We start from the raw sequence: 8,763 nt of genomic DNA on the forward strand, positions 1-8,763 counted from the left end.
TAATTTTATTAGTACTATTAAAAATTATAAAATAATTTTTAATTTTTATAACTCTAATATATTTTATTTTATTTTTTAATTTGAGTGAAAAATAAAAAAATAAGCATTTATTTAATTAAGAGCGAAAGGATCATTATTGTTATCTTACTCTAATGACGTGCAAAAATATCAGAAGTTCTTAGAAATAAAGCGAGATTTCTAGAGAATATCAAAATGGGAGGGGACTTCGTTTTCGTTAAGGAGGAGGGGAATCTGGTTAAAGACTCCGAGTAGTTTTTTTTCTTTGATTTTTATTTTTAGGTATTTATAAAATTTTAAGTACTTGAATACTGTTATTTTTTTTAAACTTCTTTTTCAAATTAAATAAGTTTGTGTTTTTAAAATATTAGATAATATTATTTAATGTTTTATTACTAATTAAAGAGAAAATAAGTATAGAAATATACTAATTATAAGGGAAAAAAGACAATAATAATAAAAAATGAGTTTTTTATATTCCAAAAATACATTTAAAAAAATATAATAATTTTTTTAGTTTTTGATATATTTTATATATTAAAAATGTAACAAATTTGTTTTTAATAATATTTTACTAAAATATTTTTTATGGTATTTTGAACATATATTCTTCTCGCCTCATTTTCATTCTAAAATTTCTAACAGCAAAATTTTATCCTCGTCCCCACCAAAACACAGATATTTTTGCCCCATCTCTGTTTCATCTTTTTTTTTTTTTGTCAGTATCTCTATTTCAGTTTTAGATATCCCCATTAACATTCCCAAATCACCTAATTCGAAATTTATGTTTTTTTATCAAAATGAGGTGGAAGCCCAACTTAATTCAAAATCTTTAAAAGCCGTTTAATGCACCATAAACCTGGGTCCACCCAATTTAATTTGAGGCCCATAAAAAATTACTTTATTTAATAGTAAACATTGAAGAACGTCCAACATCCAACCACCTAAAAATGATTTTCATAAAAAAAAAATATTTTTAACCAACAATAGTCATTAAAATAGTAAAAGTTTAAAAACTAAAGAAAGCAAAGGCTTAAATAATCTTTTGTCCTTAAAAAATATTTAAATTTCAGTTATGATGTAGTAAAATTTAAAAGGCTTTAATATTAGTCACTTTTGTTTGTTTGCATCACATCGGTATTTTTTTTTTCAACAAACGAGCTCAACACAATAAAATGGAGTGAAAGAAGAATAAAATCACGAAATCAACACTCAATGTAAAATAAATTAAGAGTTATCCTAATGTCATCTCTAGCATTGTCATTAGCACCGCAGGTGAAACCGGAGATGGCAATTATATAGAAAGATGCTTTTCCGCGTCCTCGTTAGTCCTGATTTCCTTTGATGGAGCAAGGGATTGCTGACCAACCAGAACCTCCTATGATTGCTTCCACTTGAAGAGACTGACTTGCGCCCATAAGTACTATACTTTGATAAAGGAATGGGGAGGCGGAGATATTTTTGAATCGTAATCGTAAAAAGAAAAAACAAAAGGGATCCACATTATTCCACGGTTTATAACTGGTCAATGATCTGTAAAAAATTTCTTCTACATCTGTTTTCTTGTTATAAAAGATTTGCCCATTTCTTTCTAACCAGATATTTCAAATAACTAAAAAAAATATATGAGCCACTTGTTACGCTCCTCTTTTCTATTAAAGGCACATGTTCAACTCTCAAAATGTTCCATGAGCGAATTCGAAACAGACCACAACCTCCCAAAATAAGATAGTCATGCACACCACACTTGCCAAGTAAAATCACAACCAAGAAATAAATGTTGAATATATTCAACATCTTTTTTACACAATACGCATATGTTATTACCCTGACAAATGATTCTCAGCTTATACAATCTTTCTTTAGTATTCACTCTTCCTATCAAAACAAACCAAATAAATAACTTCACTCTTGGCGGAATCAATCCTTTTCATATAGTTCTGGTGAAGTTATAACTCATGACATCCTCCATAAGCATTTTTTACTACAGCATCTGCACAAAAGAGTTAGTAGAAAAAACTCCTTCTTTGTCAAACTTCCACACAACTCTATCTTGTCTATCGTTTATTAGCTTTATAAGCTTTAAAGTATCATGCAACTGATCCACTAATTCCAACTCTCATTGGTATAAATCTCGCCTCCACTTGAAGTTCCAAATCCACTCTAACCCATCTCAAAACCTACAATTCTCTATGACAGATCCTCTTTGCTTTGAAACAGATAAGAGCCTCAGAAAACTATTCTTTAACAAACCACTTTGTAGCCAAATATCTTCCCAAAAGCGTGTCATTCTTCCATCATCTACCTCCATAGACAACCCAGCAATCACCTTATGTATCACATTTTGATCCTTGAATTGTAACTGACAAATATTCTTTCACAGACCCCCTTTAACAGGTAATGTCTGATCTGATAATATCACATTAGGGTTCAAGCTATTACAAGAGCATATGACCTTCTTCGGTAATGGACAATCTTCTTTTGAAAAACTCCACCATCACTTGAATAGTAGTGCTACGTTCCTAACCATCGCATTACCCACCCTCAACCTACCCAACTTTTTTGGAGCTTGAACTACATCCCACTTAACCAGCGTCATACCACTCCTGCCTTCCTCCTCACTCCATAGGAAATTTCTCTGCAACAAAATCAACTTTCTGCCACTGCCTTCAATATCTTATACAGGCTCAAATAACACACCGGCAAGCTATTTAGCACAGATTCAATAAGGACCAACTTACCATCTTTATTGAGCACCTTTGCTTTCCACAACCTAAGCTTTTCCTCTACTTTATCAATTATCAGCTTCCAAGTCTTGACCAACCTTGCATTCGCTCCTAGGGATATGCCAAGATATCTGACTGGAAGGATATCCTCCTTACATCCCAAAAAGTTTCACATGTTGTAAACCCATTATTGCTCACAATTGATTGGGATCAAACTAGATTTATTGAAGTTGATAATTAACCCCGACATCTTCTCAAAGCACCTTAGTATCCATGCATAATTTCTTATGGTTTCTGATATGAGAATTTATACCGGTTCAGAATTTAACAAAATAATTTCATTGTGAGTATAGCCCAAACCGACAATCGATCCTCAAATCAAAGTTTGATTTTTGGTTGTCACAAGTCCAACCCAATAAAGATAACCGAGAGTATTAGTCCCGGTCGTTCTCCTTAGGAATTGCAATCAAATGCCCAATTATTAGCTATGAGTTTCACGGGTTGGGTTGATAAAATAAGAAATTAAAAAGGCAACAAAAGTAAAGCAAACAATTAAAGAAAGCAATTAATAAAGAGAGACATTCATAACAAGGATTGAAAATATAGGCTTTCTATCCTAGTCATCAATTATCATACAATGATTAACAAGAGCTAATCCTATTTAGTCATCTCCAATATTGGAAGAAGGTGCAATGTTATCTTCATATGAGAGAAAGTCAAATAAGACTAGTTAATCTCAATCCAAAAGTCCTAATCAATTCACTAATTGAATTAGCAATATATTAGAGTCAATGGAAATAATATTAACTAACCACTCTAGGTTACCAATCTAAATTGGATATTGATGACTCAAAATTGCCTAATTTCTCTTTCTAAGTCAAGAATGCTCAAAAAGCTACTCTAAACCTAAGCCAAGTATTTTGTCAAACACTTGGAAGGCATAAAGGAAAAACATAGAAAAATTGCAAGAATAATAAAATCTACTACTACCCAATGCAAGAAACTGACAATAACAACTAAAGAAAGCACATTAAACATGAAATACCTCAAAATTGCATTAAAGAGAATGAAAATTAACAAGAGTGCATAAACATAAAAGTTACCAAAATGAGAAATTAACAAGAAGAAATAAGAAAATCAAGACAATAGAACAAGAAATTGTAAAGAAAACAAGATGAAAACAAGAATTAAAACCTAATTCTAAGAGAAATTACCCTAGATCAACCCTAATTCTAGAGAGAAGAGGGAGCTTCTCTCTCTAGAAACTACCTAAAGCATGGTCCTAATCTAATCTAATTGCTCCCCCCTTTGACCCATCTTGAATTCTGCATAAAATAGCATCAGAAATGAGTTAAATTTGGGCATAGAAGGCTCAGAAATTGCCCCCAGCATTTTCACTTTAACGAGGTCACGTGATCAGCGTCACGCGTGTGCGTGGTCGACGCGTGCGCGTCGCTGGCAAATTCTTCCTCACGCGTACGCGTGGGTGACGCATGCACGTGACTTGAATGTCCTCTTCACGTGTAAGCGTGGGTGACACGTGCGTGTGGCCTGAATTCTCCAAATGCTCATTTCTTTATGAATTCTCTGCTTTGCATGCTTTTCTCCTCACCTCTTCCATCCAATACTTGCCTTATGAATCTAAAATCACTCAACAAACATATCAAGGTATCGAATGGAATTAAAGTGAATTAAATTTAGCTATTTTAAGGACTAAAAAGCATATTTTCATACTTAAGCACAAATTTAGGGAGAATTACAAAATCATGCTATTTCATTGAATAAATATGGCATAAGTTGATAAAATTCCCTAAATTAAGCACAAGATAAACCACAAAATTGGAATTTATCAGTCTCCTGCTCCGGTGGACAAATAATATAGTGTCATCCACAAACTGAAGATGTGATAACTCTATATTATCCCTGTCAACCAACAAAGGTGAAATACGTCTGTTTCTAAATGCCTCACCCACCATCCTATGCAGAATATTAACAACAAGAACAAATAAAAATGGAGACAGTGGATCACCTTGTCTCAAACCCCTCTCCATCTTAAAAGATTTTGATGACGAGCCATTTATCGAAATCGACATAGCAGCTGTACCAACACACTCCCTCACTCACTCCCTCCACCTCCAACCAAAGCCCATCTTCTGTAACACAATGTCCACAAAATTTAACTTTACTCTATCATAAGCCTTCTGAAGTCTAATTTAATAATCGACACTTTCTTTTTTCTCAGCTTAAGCTATTGCACTGTTCCACATGTAATAAATGTCCCATCATGTATTTTCTAACCTTTAACAAATGCGCTCTGTGTCTCCCCTACTAGACCTGACATCACTGATCCCATCTTTCTTACCAATACCTTAGAGATTACCTTGTAGACGCAACCCACCATGTTAATCGGTCAAAGGTCCTTAATTTCCTTGGTTTTAATGAACTTAGGTGCTAGGGACACCCACAAAATATTTGAACTAGAAGGTATCTTGGCTGGCCGAAAGAAATCCAGTATAGTTGCCGTGAACTCTGAACCAATCTCATCCCAACACTTTTTAAAGAAATTCATGTTATATCCATCACTTTTTTTAGCCTTAGATGATTCACAGTCCAAAATCTCATCTTTAGGCTCCTCTACCGTTGACATTCTCTCCAATGCTACAGAATCTTCTTCATCTATTCGATTCACTAACCCGTCTCTTACCCCACAATTAGAGATCTCTCATGATGATACAGATCCTTATAAAACTCTCTAATAACAATCTTGATTCTAACTTGATTTCTTATAAACTTTTCATTAATTACCAGTGCATTAATTCTATTGTTCCTCCTTATCGATGCCAAATTATGGAAGTATCTAATATTTTTGTCCATATCCTTCACATGCCTAGATTGCGTTATCCGTTTCTAATGCACTTCTTTCTCACATACTATTTCTCACAATAGCTTACTAACGCCTTCTTTCTAGCCTCCACTATACCATTATAAACCCCATTGCTAGCCATATCATCTATCTTCTTATTCACATCTTCAAAGCGTTGAATTCTCTTGTTCAAGTCACCAAAATTGTCCTTATGCCATTTCTTCAAAGGAACTGTTAGAGCCTTCAGTTTATTTGTAAACTACACATCACCAAGATTCTTCCATTCCTCTAACCATTCTTAGAAAACCTTCATGTGTAAATCAAAAATCTAAGTTCCGAAAAGATCGTGGTCCACCTCTGAACTTAGAATCCTCAATTATTACTGGGCAATAATCTGACAAATCTCTCAGTCTACCTTTTAGCCGAATCTCCAGAAATTCCTCAATCCATTCCACACTGAACAGAACTCTATCAATACGATTGCAAGATCGGATTTTGAACTATGTAAATTTTCGATCATTCAACGACAAGTCCACTAACTGCATATCTTAAATCCAAGTCTTAAAATCTTCTACCGATGTTGTTAACATGTCCTGTCCTTTCCTCTCTTTCACCTGTACTACCTCATTAAAGTAACTCATGTAACAAACTTAACCTAACATAAGCTAGCTATATAACTCAGTTCCTTCCATACAGAAAGTTCCTCCACTCTAGTATGAGCACTATATACCAAACAAAAAGCATAATTGAACTCATTTTTTAATAGAACTCCTTCAACACATAACAATCTCTTCCTTTTATAGCAATTATTCATTCTAAACAGCTTATCATCCCACATTAATAACAGACCCTTGGATGCACTTTTTGATCCTACATACTCCTATTCCACAGCATCACTTCACAAATATGTACTACATCAAACTTAGTCACAACTTGCATCTTAGATTCAATCAATCCTAACATATTCAATTTCTGCTTCTTTTTAGGTCCTTCACCATACTCAATTTTCCAACACCGTAACCTCCTAACATTCCAAGAACTAGAAATTTTTTTAAAACTTTACTACACACCTTTTTATGGATTTTGGAGTTTACATCTTCGTGCTTTTCTTTCTGCTCTGTCAACCTCCTTTTTTGAGCAATTTCTTCATTCAATGCTTGAAAAATTACCATAATTTCGTCTTCTTGTTGTACTACACCGCTCTTGACTCAATTATCAATTTTCACGTTCTCATATTTTCAAGCATCTACTCCTCCCGTTCCAAAACCTTCTCATCTCTGGTTCCTGATGCCAACCCCAAAAACAATTTCAACATTACCATCATCAAGTCCCTCATCATCCGAGGCCATACAATCTTCATTAAATGCTTCTTCTCCATCTTCGACGAACCCAACCTGGTAGGCTGAGTTCTTTTTCCTGGTCTCTGAGCAACTCACCTTCGTATCCCCATTGAACCCATCATCCCTAGAAGAACTGAACCCCTCCATCACCTGAACCCCTCCATCACCGACAAAACCAGGTGACTAGTTTTAGTCTCGGTCTCAATAGAAATGCATTTCATCAGACGTGACTGGTGTTCAGCGTTCACGGCAAAAGGCCCTACACCGACGTCGCCACCAATCTTCCATCATTGATTGCCAGCACATCAGTCTCCTTTGCTACAGGAATAGTGCACACCGTCACTTCTTCTAATGTCCCCTTTGTTCTGCCCATGGTGAGTAACGCAGAACCCGTTTTTTGGAGTGAAATCAACCAAACCCGAATTCTCCAATCCCAACCCGCAGCCTCTATCCACTATTGAATGATATGGGCTTCTGATAAGTGGGATAAGGCCCAAATTATCTCCCTTAGTAAAATTGGCACATTCCATGTCACTGGACCAAGGAAAGAGTCTATTTAGGTTTGTGTTTTTTGACCACATGAATCTTTTATTCAGTCCATTATTCTATCTCACATTCTCACATAATTCCAACTTACCATTTTTTCAGATTCCACATCATTAATCATATCTTTATATCCCACAAAATCTGCACTTCCCTTTAAATGGGCATGATACGTTACCCTTTAAACGTGATCCCGATTTGAATTGCAATTAATCCATTCCTTTAAAATAGATTCTAAAATTACTAATCTACCTTTTTCTACTTCTTCCTCCCTTGGCACCGCCATCACCAACTCTACCACAGGATCTTTGCTCTCCACCGGAGCTATGAAACTTGTACCTCTAGCAACCAAATTTTCGCATGTTCTTGTAGAACAAAATTCACCTAACTCTTCTAGTTTGCAATCCAATCCGTAGCTCTTATGGCCAACTTCTTTTACTAGAACATCGAATTCACTAGTACCTATTGTGATGTGAATCCACTCGTTGATTATGTCCATAATAAAAGTATCAATTGCATACGCCCACACTAAATGAGATGCATGATTTTATGGCTTTGTCACACCCAATTATTTCTCTCCACTGGCCTCGTATTATCTTGAACGTCTCCGCTGACCACGTATGCAAAGGAATACCAAAACACTCTAACCACACCCTTCGAGTTTTATTTCGTTTCTCATCTTTCCATCTCCATACACTATAGAAAAATTGCAAAAAAATTATTCATTTTGAACATGAAGACTTCTTCTATATGCAGTACACTAATAAAAGTTAGAGTGCTTTGTACGCTCTTATTTCTTGTACTTGCACAACTTGAGGTAATTTCTTCCCAATCTTAGTCTTCAAAGAATTATAATCAATAACTTTCGTCGTCTCGCCTACTAAACTCCTTTGTAGCCAGTCTAAATTCTCTTTAATCATGGGTATTTCCATCTTCTTTGTTTCCAGTCTAAAATTTTTTGAATTTATTAGACAAAAATCAAAATAAAGTTAGAAAGATCAAAACTAAAAACAAGTAGGAACGAAGAACTTATTTAAATAGAAAGAAACAAAAAATTTTAAGAAAATATTGATTGATTATGAAAAATATTTCATTTCTAATTTTTTTTCAAAAAATAATGAGCATAAAAAGGTAATAAATTGTTTTTTTTCTTCTTTATGTTACATAATTATTTAATTTGGTTAAGAGATTAAAATTTGAGTATTTTTACAATTTATAATTGATCTCCGTACTTATCTTTTTCAAGACATTATAAATTTTCTTATAATCATTA

Source organism: Arachis duranensis, chromosome 2 (genome assembly GCF_000817695.3).
Source record: "Arachis duranensis cultivar V14167 chromosome 2, aradu.V14167.gnm2.J7QH, whole genome shotgun sequence".
In the NCBI taxonomy this organism is placed as follows: domain Eukaryota; kingdom Viridiplantae; phylum Streptophyta; class Magnoliopsida; order Fabales; family Fabaceae; genus Arachis; species Arachis duranensis.